This window comes from Girardinichthys multiradiatus, chromosome 20 (assembly GCF_021462225.1).
Source record: "Girardinichthys multiradiatus isolate DD_20200921_A chromosome 20, DD_fGirMul_XY1, whole genome shotgun sequence".
In the NCBI taxonomy this organism is placed as follows: Eukaryota; Metazoa; Chordata; class Actinopteri; order Cyprinodontiformes; family Goodeidae; genus Girardinichthys; species Girardinichthys multiradiatus.
In genome coordinates, this window is record NC_061812.1 from 20971112 (window position 1) to 20988610 (window position 17499).

At 40.0% G+C, this 17499-nt stretch overlaps 1 long non-coding RNA gene across 2 annotated transcripts; it reads right to left on the bottom strand.

The window, feature by feature from the left end:
* Positions 1-480: 480 nt before the first annotated feature.
* LOC124856235 lies at positions 481-5719 on the bottom strand. Of its 2 annotated transcripts, XR_007035285.1 has the most exons (4): positions 5551-5719; positions 1027-1069; positions 627-888; positions 481-531 (listed from the first exon to the last, which is right to left on the bottom strand). It is a non-coding gene; the product is annotated as an uncharacterized LOC124856235 (long non-coding RNA). The 2 variants fall into 2 exon arrangements; XR_007035284.1 differs by lacking the exon at positions 1027-1069.
* Between the last annotated feature and the right edge of the window lie 11780 nt (positions 5720-17499).

The following is a 17499-nucleotide window of genomic DNA, read 5'->3' on the forward strand; positions in this document are numbered from 1 at the left end:
GGGGGGTGTATGGGGGTGGTGTTCTCCGACAGTCCACCACCATTTCCACAGTCTTGAGTGGGTTGAGTTCAAGGTAGTTCTGACAACACCAGTGTACCAGCCGATCCACCTGCTGTCTGTATACAGACTCATCACCGTCCTGGATCAGTCCAATGACAGTGGTGTCGTCTGCAAACTTAAGGAGTTTCACGGACGAGTCCGATGAGTTGCAGTCATTTGTGTACAGAGAGAAGAGGAGTGTGGATAGAACACACCCCTGGGGGGCACCAGTACTTATTGATCTGGATCGGGAGAAGATGCTCCCCAGTCTCACCTGCTGCTGTCGGTCTGTCAGGAAGGTGTTGATCCACTGACAAGTGGAGGCTGGGACGTTGAGCTGTGTGATCTTCTGGTGGAGGATGTCTGGTATGATAGTGTTGAATAATAGATCCGACCACATACAGAAGAACACTCTGAGGAACAACTGAATCAGTGAAAGGTGTTTTATTTACAATACGTGAGTCTGGAACATGAATGGATGAATCGCCAACTCTATGAAAAGAGGGGGAATAGAACTGGTGAAACAGGGAACTTATAATATTGCAAAATAATGAAAGGTAACTTTTGTAATCAGAAGAGCAGCTTACTACATGAGTGCAGTCAGGTCACCAGGGGTAGAGGGTGTCAGGACACAGGTGTGCGAAGCAGAGAAAATCCAAATGGTTTACTTGAGCTGCAGAGTGAGTTCTGGTGAGTTCAGGAGTTAGTTCAATGTTCAGGTACTTGCGTTGGAGGGTGGACAGGGTACGCTTTTGCCTTGGTTCAGGAGACAAAGGACAACAGGAAGCTGCCAGCTTGGTACTTGGAAACGAAATCCAAACGTAGGTCATCTTGATCGTCCAGAAACTTCTGGAACAGAAGTCAAAGTTCAACAAAGAATGATCAGAAGGTTCAGGTTTCTGCCACTGAAGGCAAACACTCTGGCATCAAAATGCTGGCAGCCTCCTGCTTAAATACTCCTCAAAGCAATCAGCAGATCAGTTGCACCTGTCATCCAGCACACCTGAGAAACTCCAGCACCATCTGGAAACTGAAAACAAAGTCACAAACAAAGCACATCACACACACTGAACCCAGAACCCTGACAGTGTGTACTTATGCAACAGGGTTTATTGCAGATTTTTATATTTTATATATTGTCATATATTAAAGTTGCATTTTTCCCATGAATTCCACAGGGAATATGTTACAAAAAAATGTGAGACAAGTTTTTTTTGGGATTAAGACTATTTTTCACAGTCTTCTTGTTTTACATTACAGGACAGCGTGCTTGCAGTGGTCCTTGACATTACTTGCACATGACAGCTCTGCTTTAAAAGTTAGTATTAGAGCACCTAGTTTAAGTATTATCTTAACAACTGTGGGGGAAAGAGTGGAATTACAAGTAATTTTTCAGAAATGGGCTTTAGAGTTTATTAGAATTGTCACCTTTTTGTTCTGTGAACTGCATTCCCATATGTGTGCTTTTTTTCTTCTATTCAAAAAGAGGTATTATATCCTCTGTGCATAAAGGATATACTTCCTTCACTGGCAGCGAATGGTGCTGTTGCCATTACAGAGTCATGCTTTATAGACATTGCTCTAAGAATTATGGGTAACACAGGCACTGTGTGACAGTGTAAAATAAATAGCTGCAAGAAAGAGCATCCAAGCCAAAAAAGGAGTGAGAGACATGCACTCCAGCCAAAATAAAAATATGTATTCCATATGTGAAAAGATGAAGAAGAGACTCCATGTTATTTTTTTAAGTCTGGAACTTTTATGGACTAGCAATCTCTAAGTTTCAGAAAAAAAAAAAAATATATATATATATATATATATATGTATATATATATGTATATATAGAGGCACCCCTGGAAATTTCTGCCTTTTTATCTGCTCAGTGTCATAGCATCTGATGATGGCTTTAAGGTTTTGAAATATCCTTTCATTAATAACAGAAACTTCCCATGACCCTGCATCCATTCGTCAAATGATAGCTTACTCTCTCCTCTCAGGGGTCTTCCTGTCATTTGAAGGAGACTTTTTATCTTGACATTGAGATCAGTCCTGTCTCTGGCAGCTACTGCTCAGCTTTGATGTGAATCTCTTGTGAACTGGATAACATCAATGAAGACTGTAACATCACATGCAGTACATCCACTCTGAAAAAAACATACCTTGTAAAAAGTTATTTACATAGCTCAAAGCTTCAAAGACTTTGCATTTGTCGTTTAAACCTGCTAAAATCTAGTTGACTTGTAGCCTTTTGGAACAAAAGAGATCATGTTCGTGGAAGGCAGGAATTAATCTTTGCATCTTATAAATTAGTAGAGATTACATACTATGCAAAAACAAAGTTTTCAAAAAATTCTCAGAAATGCTTTATTAACTGTGCATCTTATGATTTCCAACTGAAAGACTTGAAGGGATCCTCAGCAATATCTCTCAGGCTTTTTAAGTTATGTTTAAACAAATTTTCAAGCTACATTGTTGCTGTGAAAGTTACCCCTCAGAGACTTGTACTGTTTTTATTTTTCTGTTTGAAACTTGTATGTTTCAGATTAAACTAATGTCAATGTCAGATAAGGATATCCCAAGTAAATGCAAAATGCAGTTTTCAAATGATAATGTCATTAATTAAGGGAACAAAGCTATCTAACCAACCCAATCCCACGTGGAACATGACTAAGCCTAATAACTTGTTGTGCGACCCGTTGTAGCAACATCTGTCATCAGCCGTTTGTGATAGCTGCCTATGAGCCTTTAACATCACTTTGGTCCACTGTTCCTGAGCCATGCGTGCAGAATTCAGCCACAATGGAGGGTTTTTAAGTATTAACGACCTGTTTAATGCCATACAGCAGTATCTCAATAAGATTTAAGTCCAGACTCTGACTAGGCTGCTCACAAAATACTTCATTTTTCTTTTTTAACCCTTTAGAGGAGGACTTGCTGCTCTGCTTTGGATCACTGTCCTGCTGCGTTACCGAAGCATGCAGCTGAAGGTCACAAAATCCCAGAAATTTTCCATCAAGATTTTCTGGTAGAGATCAGACAGGTCATTCGGGTCTTGAACCTGCAAAGCGTCCCCAGACCATCGCACTACATTCACCATGTATGCCTGCTATAGCGGAATTTAAAGGTTAGGTTTGACTGAAATCTAAATTTGTTTCATCATCTGAAACATCTAAAGAAAAAAAAAAAAAACTGAATTTTGTGAGGTGGCAAATTGTTCTTAACAGCACTGCAACTGGTTTAACAAAAATTATGAAATGGTCAGGCACATGAAAAAGCGATCAATACAAAAAGAAAACCTATAACAACCAACAGTAATTTTGGAAAAGGTCACAAAGAAATCACTAGAAAGACTGACTCTCTGGAACCAAAATATAAACAATCGAGTCATGCATAAGAAACATTCTCCTTTAATAATAATTGAACAATTATTGAGGCTATGCTCCTTCTAACTATTGTTAGAGCTGCTCTGAATAGGCGTGGTGTATGGTGGAGCGGTGGAGTGTGTGCACCATTTACAGCAGCAATGAGTCCTCGACGCAGCTTTCCTGGGTTCCATTGCTGAGCCTGGGGCCTTTGATGAATGTCTCCCCACCCCCCTTCCCTCTCTGCCCATTTCCTGTCCATATACTGTGAAATAAAGACTCCTAGTGCCACAAAAATAGAGCTGCCCTACATAACCGACTGTATGCCATTATGGATTTATAGTTATGGTATAATTCCAAATAACACTGGTTGTATTTTAGTAACTTTTCAGGGTATTCAGAGGTCATTTGGGTATCAACAAGGTAAACACAAGAATCTAGTTATGGTAAATGAGTAACAACAAATAAAAAACAAAATGATAAAGAATTCAAAACCAAAGGACACAAGAAAACTTTTCAGAGCAAATAAAAAATATCCAAGTCCTCTTTTTCTCACTCTTTTAAAATGTTAGTATTGTGGTACTAACATTTTTGAGAGCCACTGGTCTACTTCAAAGTGATGGGGGGGGGGGGGGGGGGGGTGGGGGGGGGGGGGGGGGGGGGGGGGGGGGGCTTTTATTTAAGTAATAATGAGCCTCGTTAAATCTCCAGAAGGAACATGGTTTAATATTGCCATAGTGAGCCTTGTTTAGCGAGTGTTTGTAAATAAATAAATAAAAAGGTTTATTTTGTGTACACATTACTGTTAATTTGCAGTTTACAGCATTTAGATTGATATGTTTATGTTAAAAAATGTCACCTAACAGCAAAGTTTCAGAAAAATATTTTTATGTTTAAAAACAGAATTTGCATGTTTTCCCTGCGTGCGTTCTGGCTCAGGATCAAACCATAAAACAGCTTGCCAGCATCCACAGTTGTTTACAATAATTAATTTATGACACATAAACATATATATTTCTTATATCTGGAAATGCAAACTTGTTCTTCCATAAGTACAGCCAAGAAAGTACACACCTATTCTTATCTCAAGGTACAACACATGTGTCCTAGTAATGTGCAGTTGGATTGATGAACCTTATCATTCCTAATATCTTGTACCTTGGTCTCCTATTTTTAGTATTGGTAAGAAAACAAATGAATGCAGCCTATATTATCTGAAAATGCTGGTGGAAGATAGAACTGAAATCCTTATAGCTTGATAATCCCTTTAACCACCGAATTGCATTAACAGAAACAATACGCCACATGTCAGCACTGTGAGTATGAAACAAACCTGTAGAATATGCTTGAAGGTCTCTGATTAAATGGTTATCAATGACCTGAAGGCAATACTGGTGCAAAGAATAGTTATCGCCATGCTTCAATGCACTAGGGGTTTGGGTTAAGGTCTCACGGTATTTAGATTATGATGACAACCATGACGCGTTTAACAACTGATTGCAACCAGCATCTATCATGACAGTCATGTTCTTGCTGTTTTGCCTTTTGCTTTGCACGCTATTTACTTCATTGATGTTGTTGGGCTCCCAACTTTTCCTCTTATCCAATGTGCTTATTATCTCCCACTTCAAACAAGAGTCAATCTCAAACCCTAAAAAACATCTAAAAGCTGCTAAAGATGCTCCCGCTGTTTTCAACTCCTTTAGACTTTCCCCCTTCCTTTCACTGTCAGTGCACAGAATACAGATTATCAGTAGAGCATCCCTTTGTTGCTGCACGGAGAGGGGATGGGGGTATTTGAGTTAGATCTCCTGGATAACATTTGAAGCACCCAGATATGCTTTCACGCATGCCTCTGTCATGCTGACAGAGTTGCTCCTACTGGGATGTTAGTGCGGTCTTTAATTTTTTTGGAAAGTTGCAGAATACCTCAAGATCACTAACTTTTCAGAAAGTTATGCATAACAAATGCATGTAATAACAACTGAATGTTTGAGTGTTTCAGTGCTTATGTTCTCATGCTCCCATGTTGACTGTGTTCTAATCTGTTTACTCAAACTCTTTTCTCTAAGAAGTGGGAAAGCTGTAAGAAGTCTCTCCACAAGACAGACAGCTCACAGATGTTGTTCCCTTTCACGGTATGACTTACTGGTCTTATCTGTCGTCCTTCTGGTAAAGCTGACAGACAGAAGAGAGAGATCTGTTCATGTTTTGATTTCCTCAGATCTCTTATCTCTGTAGTATTTGGGTGGGATCCGGACGCAGACGTAATGTCCACAGGAGAACATGACACGCAATGTTGTTATGCATGACCCACCTTGGCACTGGTTCATGCATTTGTTCCCATGGTTACTTCATAATAATACTTTGTGTATTTATGACATTCTGTTTATTTTTGCATCATTCTTGATGTATAACTTTAGTTGTTTTAAAAATACAGTCATATTCAATCAATTTGAATATTATAAAAAAGTTTATTATTTAACTTAGTTTAGTATGTGAGACACATTACATAGATTAATTACACACAGACTGATGTTTTCAAGCCTTTGTTTCTGTTAATTATGACCATTCTCCACTTACTGCTAATGAAAACACGACATTTAAGATTAGGACATTACATCAGACAAATAAAAACATTTTTAATACAGAAATGTGGGCCTAATGAAAAGTATGTTTAATACCTGCTTAAAGGCTATTTTTTTTTTTTTCAAAAGGAACTGTAATCTTACATAATATGAGCCCAATCAGGACCCACATTACAATTTATTGAATATTACTGTATATAACTGTGTTTTAATGTTCCTGTAATTCATAGTAGCATACCGTTTCTACTAATTAGTAAAGGTGTTACTCTTACAAAAGATCAGAGATTAGATAAAAAGATCCCATTTATTCTGATCTCTTTCTGCAAATGTAAAACTGCATAATGTTGCCAGTTAGCTGGGCTCAAATTGTCTTAATTACGTTTTGGCTTGATCCACTTATTTTCTTGAGAACTGCTGTTACTGTGGTGGTGCCAGATAACAAGCAGAGACTCTGGAAAGGTAAGCTTCAGGGCTTTGCTATTCTTAGACAGACTTAGGGTAAAGGTTTCCCTTTTTCAAGCTAATCTGGTCAAATTGATTCCATTAGTGTATGCATGCACCAAGCAGTAAAGATTTACTAGACATATTTGCTGTAAAGGGTTAAGTAAAAGTTGAAAATACAACTTTGTAAAAGGCATTATTATCAAGGTTTTCAAGCAAAGCTAGGCTTTTTTTGTCGTTTTGTATTTACTAAATAAAAAACAACAAAACTAAAAAATACAATTTGCCCTCTATATGGGATGCAAGAAATGCTTTCAAGAGCTATCCAGTTTGGCCAAAGCAAGACCTGTGAGTGGATACTAGTCATAAAGTCGAACTCGTTCTCAGGCGAACTCTGCCAAGGATGCCCTTTGCCTCTAATCCTGTGCATGGTGTTCAAGGACTGGATCCCAATATGTTCCTGGTTGGGAAACTCAGGGTTTTATTTTTGATTGTGGAGATAATGTGGTTCTGTTGGCATTTTTACACTCTAATCTTCCGCATGGTTGGAAACCATGTGTGAAGCACTTTCAACAACCTCCAAAAACGTGTCCTCCATGGACATCTTTTCATAGCTATTTAAGGTTGGACAGTCCTTGTCCCGATTTAGTACAAAAATATGTAAAACATTTTATATTTTTTATCCCAAAGGTCATGTTCAAAGTCAGGCTCACTTAACCTATTTTTATCAATACAACATACATTCCAACCAAATTTAGACATCAGTAGTGATCTTAATGTGAATACCTTTTCACTTTTCATTATTTAACTACAATTCTACATAAGACAGTTTTGTCTCTTCCATGTCTATTTGCTTTGCTTATCTGGTCCGTCATGGTAAAGAAAGTGTTAAACCCAAAGCTTTTGATTTACTGATCTGTCTACATTTTGACCTTCATCTATGGTCATGAGATATAGATTATGATATATCTGCATATACAGTATAGGTGACTTTGTTTTTCAGGGGGTGGGGTGGGATCAATGTCCACCATTGTATATTAGCAAGCTACCTCACAGCCCCTGAAAACCTTCTGGAGGTTTTAGGCACACAGAGTTTAAAGAAAAAGAAGAAAAACTGATACAGTAGATGCGGGTGGATCAGTCATGCTTTCTTTATTCTGTGGTCTATAATGAAGGCAAGACTTCACTTGAAGAAAAGAAGTGTAGATTCAATTAAATACAAAAGCTGGAGGCAAACATTTTCCAAACAAAAAGCTGGATGAAAAGAAGATGACTTCTACTAAAGCATAATAGTCCAGAACAGACTTACAAATTCCACAATAGACTAAAAAAAGGAACAGGCTAATGACTTAAGTCTGTGGGTAGTGCTCAAGAGCGTAGAGCATCCAAATTGACAGGAGACTCTCAGAAATTAGAAACATTTCGAACTTTGCATGTTATTGTAAACGTTTTTAAATCAATTCCATGTGGACCGAACGTGCAGTTTTTTATTCTCTTGGTTTCTGCAGTTAGAAAAATAGAAATTACTGAAGGTTAGGTTATAACATTGATCAATGATTAGGCAAATCACATGCAGCTTCTTCACAGTATCTGCATTTTTCTTAAACTTTATTAGTCACTCATGTGTTGGAATTTAATTTAAGCCATATGGGCACAATGTATTTACAAAATGAATGCTGCAGCGGAAAGTAGGAACAAATATTTTGGATGGTTAATGTATCACCTCGCAGCAACATTCCAGCATGCACATTAATAATCTCACATTGAGTAAACCAATAACTCTCACCTCCATATGTAAACCTTTTTAATGCAGTATTCACAACAGTTCCACCACCACATTTCTGAGATGCTGTCACGCATGAAAGGTTGTTAAACAAGATATGGGATCTCTGGGAGGATTTGTTAAGCTATTTATATTATTTGTCAGAGATTTTTCTTTGCCTGATACAATGTGAATGAAAACATGAAATACTCCTTTAAAAAAAAGGAAGGTTTTATTAAAAAAAGGTGCATTTAATTCAATGATTGCACAAATTTTATCCAGAGAGATTTTCCCTGGGAAGGAGGTAGATCATTTCTCAATATGAAGAGGAATTATTGCCACATATAAAAAAAAAAGAAATCAAGCTCATCTCCCACAACTGGGACATGCTTCACAGAGGACCAAAAGCGTAACTGTTCAGAGCTTTCCAGGATAAACTCATTTCCAGTGAGGAATCATGAAACGTTTATTTCACTCTACAATAAAACCAGATTCATGGTGTGTGGATCAAGTGTCCAGATCTACTTTTTGTTGTCTCGGATCACTAAAGAGCTTCATAAAGTCTTTATGATCGCCCCACCATCTCAACAAAAACAGGCTTTTATTCCCATCAGGACAATTTCCAAAAATAACTTTTGAAATCTAAAATCATTCTTCCATTATCTTCCAGACAATTATACTCTGAACAATCGCTCTGCCCTATCATGCTTTTATCTTTCTGTTTAAATGCCAATGTAATCAGGGTTTGTGCTTTAGTTTGTTTCTACTAAGTTGCCAAGAGATATGCATCCTTGGACCACCTCTTCTGCTACCCTGTCGGATGGCGCCTCTTGTCTCTTTCTTAGTGTGGTTTGATGAGTTAGTGTCATTCAAGGTAAAGATGAGAAATTATCTGTATGAAAACCTTTCTCAAATTCAGATATGTTTTGCCATCAGTACACCAATCAAACCTGCAAATGCAGTTCTTTTTAAAAGTAGTCAACTTGTACTTTCCACATTTTATTTTATAACCACAAACTTCACTATTATTTATTGAATGTTATGAGTTTGACCAATACACAGTAATGCATTAATGTAATGAAGTGGAAAGAAATCATATTTTTGCAAATAAAAATCTGAAAAGTGTGGCATGGATATGCATTAAGCACTTTTAACTCAGAGACGCCTAAATAAAATCCTGTGCACGTAATTACCTTCAGACATCAACTAATTAGTAAGCAGATCACACCAGTGAGTAACCTAATATCAGTATAAATAAAGCTTTCCTTTGAAGGCCAAGGAGATTTGTTTGAGAACATTAGTGAACAAACAGTGAAGACTAAGTGAAGATCAAGGAACACAGCAGACAGGTCAGGGATGAAGTTGTGGAGAAGATTAAAGCAGGATTTGGTTATAACACAATATCTCAACATTTCAATATCTCACAGAATTTAGTGCAATCCATCTTTAGATAACTAATCTTAATTAGATAATAATCTTAAAATAATAAATATTTTCTCTTCTGCTCTCGGTGGGGTCAGACGCTTTTCCACTCACTCCTTGATCCTCCCCCCTTTTTTGCCCTGCTTTTTTCTTAGAGCCTCTGTTCTTTCCTCCTAATTTGTTCATTATGGATTTGGTCAGCTGGTCTCTCAACACTGTTAGGATTATTAATCTGATAAAATTATTTAATATTTAATATTAATATTTTAATATTTTATCAAATAATATTTTGGTCTGTTAAGGGTTGTCCTATGAATACCAGCCCAGTAAGGCGATGGTATTAGGACAAAATAGAAAGGTGTGAGACGAGCTCTGACATTATTGAACAGCAAAAACTCTGCACACACATGGAATGAATTCACACAATTTCTTAAAATACAAGAATTTATTAACAAAAATAAGACAACTCAATGTCAAACATATTTCAATCAACAAACTCTTTACTATGCTAAAGCAATCCAACTAAACTACCAAGCAGAATTAAAAAAACAGGGAAGACTAATGGTCTATGTACAATATAAACAAGTTGATTAACGATGATTGAGAACCATGACTGAAGGAGTGATGCAACATTACCATTCAATGTTATTTATGTTTGGGAACCAAGGATTATCTTGAAGTTAGTCTTGGAACTAACATAGGCAATAATCAGCATACCTTTAGACAACCCTTCACAATGCAAGATCATAAAATATTATTTTAATAAAATGATGTTTTGACAATGATCTGCTGAATAAAACCAACCTTCTGGATGACTAATTCTCAGCGGGGTCTCATAAGCTGCCTTTATTTATTAAAATATTTAAAGAAATATTATTAAAGGAAATGGTAAAATATTTAAGGGAATATTTTGGAAAAGAGCCAAATCTTTCTGGGGAAATGGGTCTTAATGGTGTTTACTTAGTTATCAAATTTAGTAAAATGATGTTAGGGACACATTATTTACTGGATTGAAAACTAAACCTTTCTGGGTAAATATTATTTGGCAGCAAGCACATGTCCTAAGCTGTTAGCAGTTGAAGCTAACAAAGGAGGCTGATAGCTTAGCACCAGAATCAAACACACACCTTTAAAAATACCGTCAATAAAAGGGTTAAAACGCATAAGCGCGGACGGCACGTTATGGCCAATCTTCTGTGTTTAAAATCACCCTTTAAATAAAGTTTGTCTTAACTTTAAAATTACACAAAGAACACAACCTGAACACGTGTGCTGCAGATATTCTGCTAGCACCAAGATAGCTGAGTTCAACACAAACAAAACCAAACTTTATAAATCTAAATCTTTCTATTATTGTTCTGCCCAAACCCTAACCTCATGAACCGTGCTGAGGAGTTGTCCGGGCGACGACGAAGTTTGAAGAAAGCATCCACAGTGAACAATGGTTAGCTACAGCTAACCTCCTTAGCTGCGGAGGGGTTTGAAGGTGCGGCCGCTCTCTGTCGGGCCCACCAAACTGCACGTTACCATGCTGATGCGGCCTCCGTTGCCCTTCCTTGAGAAACTGCAGCACTCGGCGTCGTGCTGGGAACTCTCTGGAAACAGTTCACTTCTGCAGATCTGAGAGAGATCAGTCAAGCAATGCTTGTACCTTGATTACCCCGTTCATGAATGAAAATCGCCGGATACGCAGACAGTGATTCATTTCTACTTATCTTGTGCATATGATCGCATGATCTTATGACACCCCTCCTATCCCAATGATCACCGGCGTGGAAGAGAAAGACTTGTGGGAGAAGTGAGGGGTTTTATGCGGGCAGTGGCATCATGGGAGGTCCGCTGTTACCCCCCTTCCCTCAGTTGCTGGAAGCCAGTTAAATGCGATTTATTTTGAAAGTTCCAGAAAAGTTTGTACTGGAGTTTTAATGATGTTTCCATAGCTGTGGGTCCCAACAACACAATCGATCAAATTTTCCCGACGGGAAGACAGGGTAAAGGAGAACCCTCTCGTCCAGACGGGACGTTCTTCTCCAGATACGCAATGGATTCCTGGCAGCAGTGGAAGATTGTGTGCCTGACAACAATATCAGTCGAGGACGTGGATTTGTACATAATTGGATTTCTGATAACAGGATTTCTGGTTTTTGGAGTTGGCGGTTAACTGGCTTATTGAAAAATTTGTAAAACATCGGCAGCTGTTCAAAGCACTCCAAAGCTGCCTGGATGTTTGAAGGGATCTTTAGAGCTCTCAGCACTCAGACTGATATGTTAAGAGAGCAGAATCGCAAGCTGGACACGATGCTTGAACAGCCCGTAGCTGCGGCCGTAAGGTCTGCCGTGCCTGTCGCAGCGGCAATCCCAGAACCCGGTGGTGGACACCGGCAGTAAGGGATGCTGTCAAGCTGAAGAAGGAGTCCTATCGGCTGTGGTTGGCTTGTGGGAGGCGGCTGACGGGTACTGTGAGGCCAAGCGTGCTGCGGCCCGGGCTGTGGCAGAGGCAAAAACTCGGGCCTGGGAGGAGTTCGGTGAGGCCATGGAGAAGGACTACCGGTTGGCCTTGAAGCGATTCTGGCATACCGTCCGGCGCCTCAGGAGGGGGAAGCAGTGCTTCGCCAACACTGTTTATAGTGGGGGTGGGAGGCTGCTGACCTCGACTGAGGACATTATCGGGCGGTGGAAGGAGTACTTCGGGGATCTCCTCAATCCTGCCATCACGCATTCCGTGGTGGAAACAGAGGCTGGGGACTTGGGGTTGGACTCTTTCATCACCCAGGCTGAAGTCACCGAGGTGGTTAAAAAGCTCTGCGGTAGTCGAACCTCAGCTTCAGGAGGAGCAGTGTGGTTTTCGTCCCGGCCGTGGAACACTGGACCAGCTCTATACCCTCTACAGGGTGCTCGAGGGTTCATGGGAGTTTGCCCAACTGGTTGACATGTGTTTTGTGAACCTGGAGAAGGCATTCGACTGTGTCCCTCGTGATGCCCTGTGGGGGGTGCTCCAGGAGTATGGAATGGGGGCCCTTTATTAGGGGCCATCCGGTCCCTGTACGAGCGTAGCAGGAGTTTGGTCCGCATTGCTGGCACTAAGTCGGACCTGTTCCCGGTGCATGTTGGACTCCGGCAGGGCTGCCCTTTGTCACCGGTCCTGTTCATAACTTTTATGGACAGGATTTCTAGACGCAGCCAAGGGCCGGAGGGGGTTTGGTTTGGGGACCAGTGGATTTTGTCTCTTCTTTTTGCAGATGACGTGGTCCTGTTGGCCCCCTGTAGCCAAGACCTACAGCATGCGCTGTGGCGGTTTGCAGCCGAGTGTGAAGCAGCTGGGATGAAGATCAGCTCCTCCAAGTCCAAGGCCATGGTACTCGACAGGAAAAGGGTGGCTTGTCCTCTTCAGGTTGGAGGGGAGTTCCTGCCTCAAGTGGAGGAGTTTAAGTATGTCGGGGTCTTGTTCACAAGTGGGGGAAAAATGGAGCGTGAGATCGACAGACGGATCGGTTTGGCTGCCGCAGTAATGGGGGCACTGTGCCGGTCCGTTGTGGTGAAGAGAGCTGAGCCGAAAAGCAAAGCTCTCAATTTACCGGTCGGTCTACGTTCCTGCCCTCACCTATGGCCATGAACCTTGGTTCATGACCGAAAGAACGAGATCCCGGATACAAGCGGCTGAAATGAGCTTCCTCCGTAGGGTGGCCGGGCACTCCCTTAGAGATAAGGTGAGGAGCTCGGCCATCTGGGAGGGGCTCGGAGTAGAGCCGCTGCTCCTCCACATCGAGAGGAGCCAGTTGAGGTGGCTCGGGCATCTATACCGGATGCCTCCTGGACGCCTTCCTCGGGAGGTGTTCCAGGCAAGTCCCACCGGGAGGAGGTCCAGGGGATGGCCCAGGACATGCTGGAAGGACTATGTCTCTCGGCTGGCCTGGGAACGCCTTCAGCTCCACCCGGAGGACCTTGAGGAGGTGTCTGGGGAGAGGCATGTCTGGGCGTCTCTGCTGAGTCTGCTGCCCCCGCGACCCGGTCCCGGATAAGTGGAAGACAACAATTACGAATACGAATACTTTGAAGGCAGGTAGAAAATCACAGCCAGCTTGAACCAAATAATTTATTGTTTGTCTAATTCAGTTGCCCCGATACGGGCTTCACAGGCTTTCTTATCAAAACATTTCTCCTGGATGTTCTGTAAATACGACACTCTGCCCCAGCAACCCCCCTCATCTGTGAACTCAACTGTATGGCCGTTTGATAAAACTTCCATGTCTTTTTCAAGGACAATGGCACCTTCGTCAGTGTTGACAGTCTAATTCTTTGCACACATGATCATACTTAAATATCGGCACCCTCATTAGTCCACCATGACCCTGCAAAATCTTTGCTTATGTGTGTTGCTTTCCCATGCTCCTTATTTTATACATAAATGTGGATTTCATGTCTACATTTCTTCTCCTTTTCACACATTTTTTGATTTACCAGTGAAAGGAAAATAATACTAGTTTCTTAAAAATTTTAACAAAAGCTGTTTAGTCAGAACTCAATGATTGCTTAGTTAAATTTCAATGGATGCAAATGACTGTTATTATTAGACTACAACTGCATTATACCAGCGAACCCACGGATTATTCTCTCTTAGCACAAGATTCTTTCCCCTACATACAGGACTTAATGATATAATTACCTCTTTAGAAAGATTGGTTTAGAACCAGCTCTTACCAGTAAAACCCAAAGGATTATTAATGTTATCTGTATCATTGTAATGTTGGCCAGATATTCTTAGATTTCTCTGAAGGATTCATGGATTTTTAGATTTCTTAGAAGGATTGTAATATCATTTGATTAGTTTTTCTGTGTTTATTTTCTTTGTGATTGTATTGTAATTGTATGTACAGCGCTTTGAGTGTCTCGTTACCGAAAAGCGCTATATAAATAAACTTACCTTACCTTGCCTTACCTGATTAACACTCTCCTATGCAAGGAGTGTTAGTTAATCATAGAACTAGCCAAGAAGCCCATGAGAACTCTGGAGGAGCCACAGAGATCCATGCCTTAGGTGGAAGAATCTGTTGACAGGACAGTTATTAATTGTGAACTCTATAAATCTGACCTTTTCAGATGGATAACAGGAAGATAGTCCTTGTTGAAAGAAAGCAATGAAAAGTCCTATTTGAAGTTTGCACAATCCGTATATAACACTGCAAACATGTGGAAAAAGATGCTTTAATTAAATGTGACCAAAATGAAAATTTTGGGTTACATAAAATTTTTTATTTTTGCAGGAATGCATTCCATATAACCCTGAACACACCATGCTCTTCATCGCTCACTCCTTAAATCTGGCCTTTATGTACAAATAGTGAACTTTTTTAATTTGTTAAAAGGCAACCAGAAGAAGCCCCTTAGCAGCCACAAACAATGTAAGGCTGAAAACTAAAATCATGATCACACCATCACAGCATTATGCTGTGGGATGCCTTTTTCATCAGCGACTTGAAAGTATTCCTAAATTGAGGTTCACCTTCCAGAAGGACAACAACCGTAAGCATACAGCCAAAGCTACAATGGAATGGTAAAGAGTAACACATTATCACATGTTAGAATGGCCCAGTCAAAGTCCATATCTAATTTGCTAAACATTCCTGTAGATGTGCTAAGCTGGTAGAGACATAATCCATAAATTTGCATTAAAATGAGGTTCTATAAAGTTTTGATTGAATGCATTTGCATATTTGTAAAAATATTGACAACTAGTATTGACAACAAGTATCATTGTCTTTCCACTTCACAATTATGCATTGGTTTGTGTTTGCTTTCACATAAATCCCAATAAAATACAGAACATTGATGTTTAAATTTGGAACTTGACAAAATGTCAAAACGTTACAAGAGTACCTGTACTTCTGCAAGGCACCGTGCAAGAGAGTCAAACTGGTTGAGGAAGGAGGCACAAGTTCAGCCCACGTGAAGGGAGCTCCTAACGTATGCTGAGTTCACGGGTAGATATTGTATTACATGTAGAGATGAGCAGAGTATCAGAAGTAGCGGTGTCCTCTTCTTAAAAGTGGCAATGTCCCTTTCTTCCTGCAGGGCATTCCACACACATCATATCAAGGGAGCGGCCCATGTCAGATGATCGCCTTGCTGCTTCATACGTCGCCGACAGAGCTGTCGTCAGGGAGATTTACCCGCGGTGTCTGTGAAACCTGAGAGTTGCTGGACAGACTTCACACTGCAGGGGCAAGAGGTGAGGGAGAGATGGTTTAGCACCGTTAAGGGGGTAATGCACACCCAAAGTAGTGGGGAAACCGTGTCTTGGTGGCTGGCCACAGGCCTGCCTGAGTGTGAGGGAAGCCAACGGACTGCCTCTAAGAGGGATCACATTTCCTCACAACTTGTTGTCTGATGCTATATAAACTCTGGCATGCAGTGATGACACCTGATATGGACTAAAAGGGCCGCTGGAGAGACTCTCTGTGCCCACTGTGTTCCATGCTCTTTCAAGTCCACTACTGTCTTCGGTTGCCCATTGGGTTCACCCTCCATGAGGCCTCCACTGCATCTCCATCAGACAACTCACAGTCAGGCTCAGTCATCACTGAGCCGTTAATGAGAGTCTCGTGGGGAAAGTCTACCACAGATAAAGGGAAGTGTAAGACCAGGGAGCTCCCGTTTGTGGTAAGGGAGGATCCTTCCCTGAGCTTAATGTGTCCCAGACAGATGCCTATCTGCATTCCATAGCAATCTGTCATTGAAAACAGATTATATACACTGTATAAAAACACATAATCTGTTTTTCCTCACTGTCTGGCATTAAATCAGACTATTTTCTGTTCTTAGACAGTTGGAATTACAAAAATAATTTATATTTGTTAAATGTCATTTGCCAAATGTCATCTGACATTTGTCAATGTTTGTCATTACTTATATTGATTTGTAATTTTTTTAATTACTTTCTTCAATTTCTTATATGCATACACATTCTTCACAAAAAGAAATCTGCAGTGGAAGGTAGGAAAAAGTATTTTGGAAAGATAATGTACAAATACAAGAATGAACCAGACTTGGGTATAAAAGTACAACTCCAAAAATTACATTTTGTGATAATAAATATGGATGTGAATATTGATACCTATATCTGAAAAGAAAGGTGTTTATTATTAGAAAAATTAGGAGAGATATTCTGGTCAGCACTGATTGGTAGTTTTATTTTGAAGCAACTCATTATTCTCAAAAAGTCTCTCATAATGTTACCTTGCACCTAAATTTATGGCTCTAAAAAAGATTATTTTACAAAATCTCATTTTCTTTTAAAAAAAAATGAGTATAACATTTTAATAAAAGAAAGGATCCCTGAAGACCAACGAAAATAACAATTACCTCCAGCTCACTTTTGTAGCCATGTTTGTCAAACCTACGAGTTATTGCAAAAGAAATAGCAATAGGATTTTGTAAATCTGTTGTGGATGATTTCTAAATGAGAAAACAGACAGTGAAAAATGTTTTCAGGTAAATGTTGTGCTGTAAAAACTGCAATACTATTTTCTCAAATGTGCTAAAGTTAATCAGTTACCAAAACTTCGAAACCTTCAGCAAAAAGTTTGATTTTGCATATATGCGTTCCAAGCAGTCATCAAACTTCAGTTTTATAATCTCACAATGTAAATAAATAAAAAAAGACAACCTTTATATTGAATATGTTATGATTCTGGTCCGTCTGCCTGCTCTGCTCTCACTCATGCAATCAACTCATCTGCTTCACCTGTCTGCTGCGCAATCACCATCATGCCACACACCTGTGGAGCTGCAGTTATATACAGCCCTCTGACAGGCAGATGGTGCCAGATTTTCTAAAACATTTGTGAGAAGTTATCTAGCGTTCCTTCCTGACTGATCTCGTTCTCTG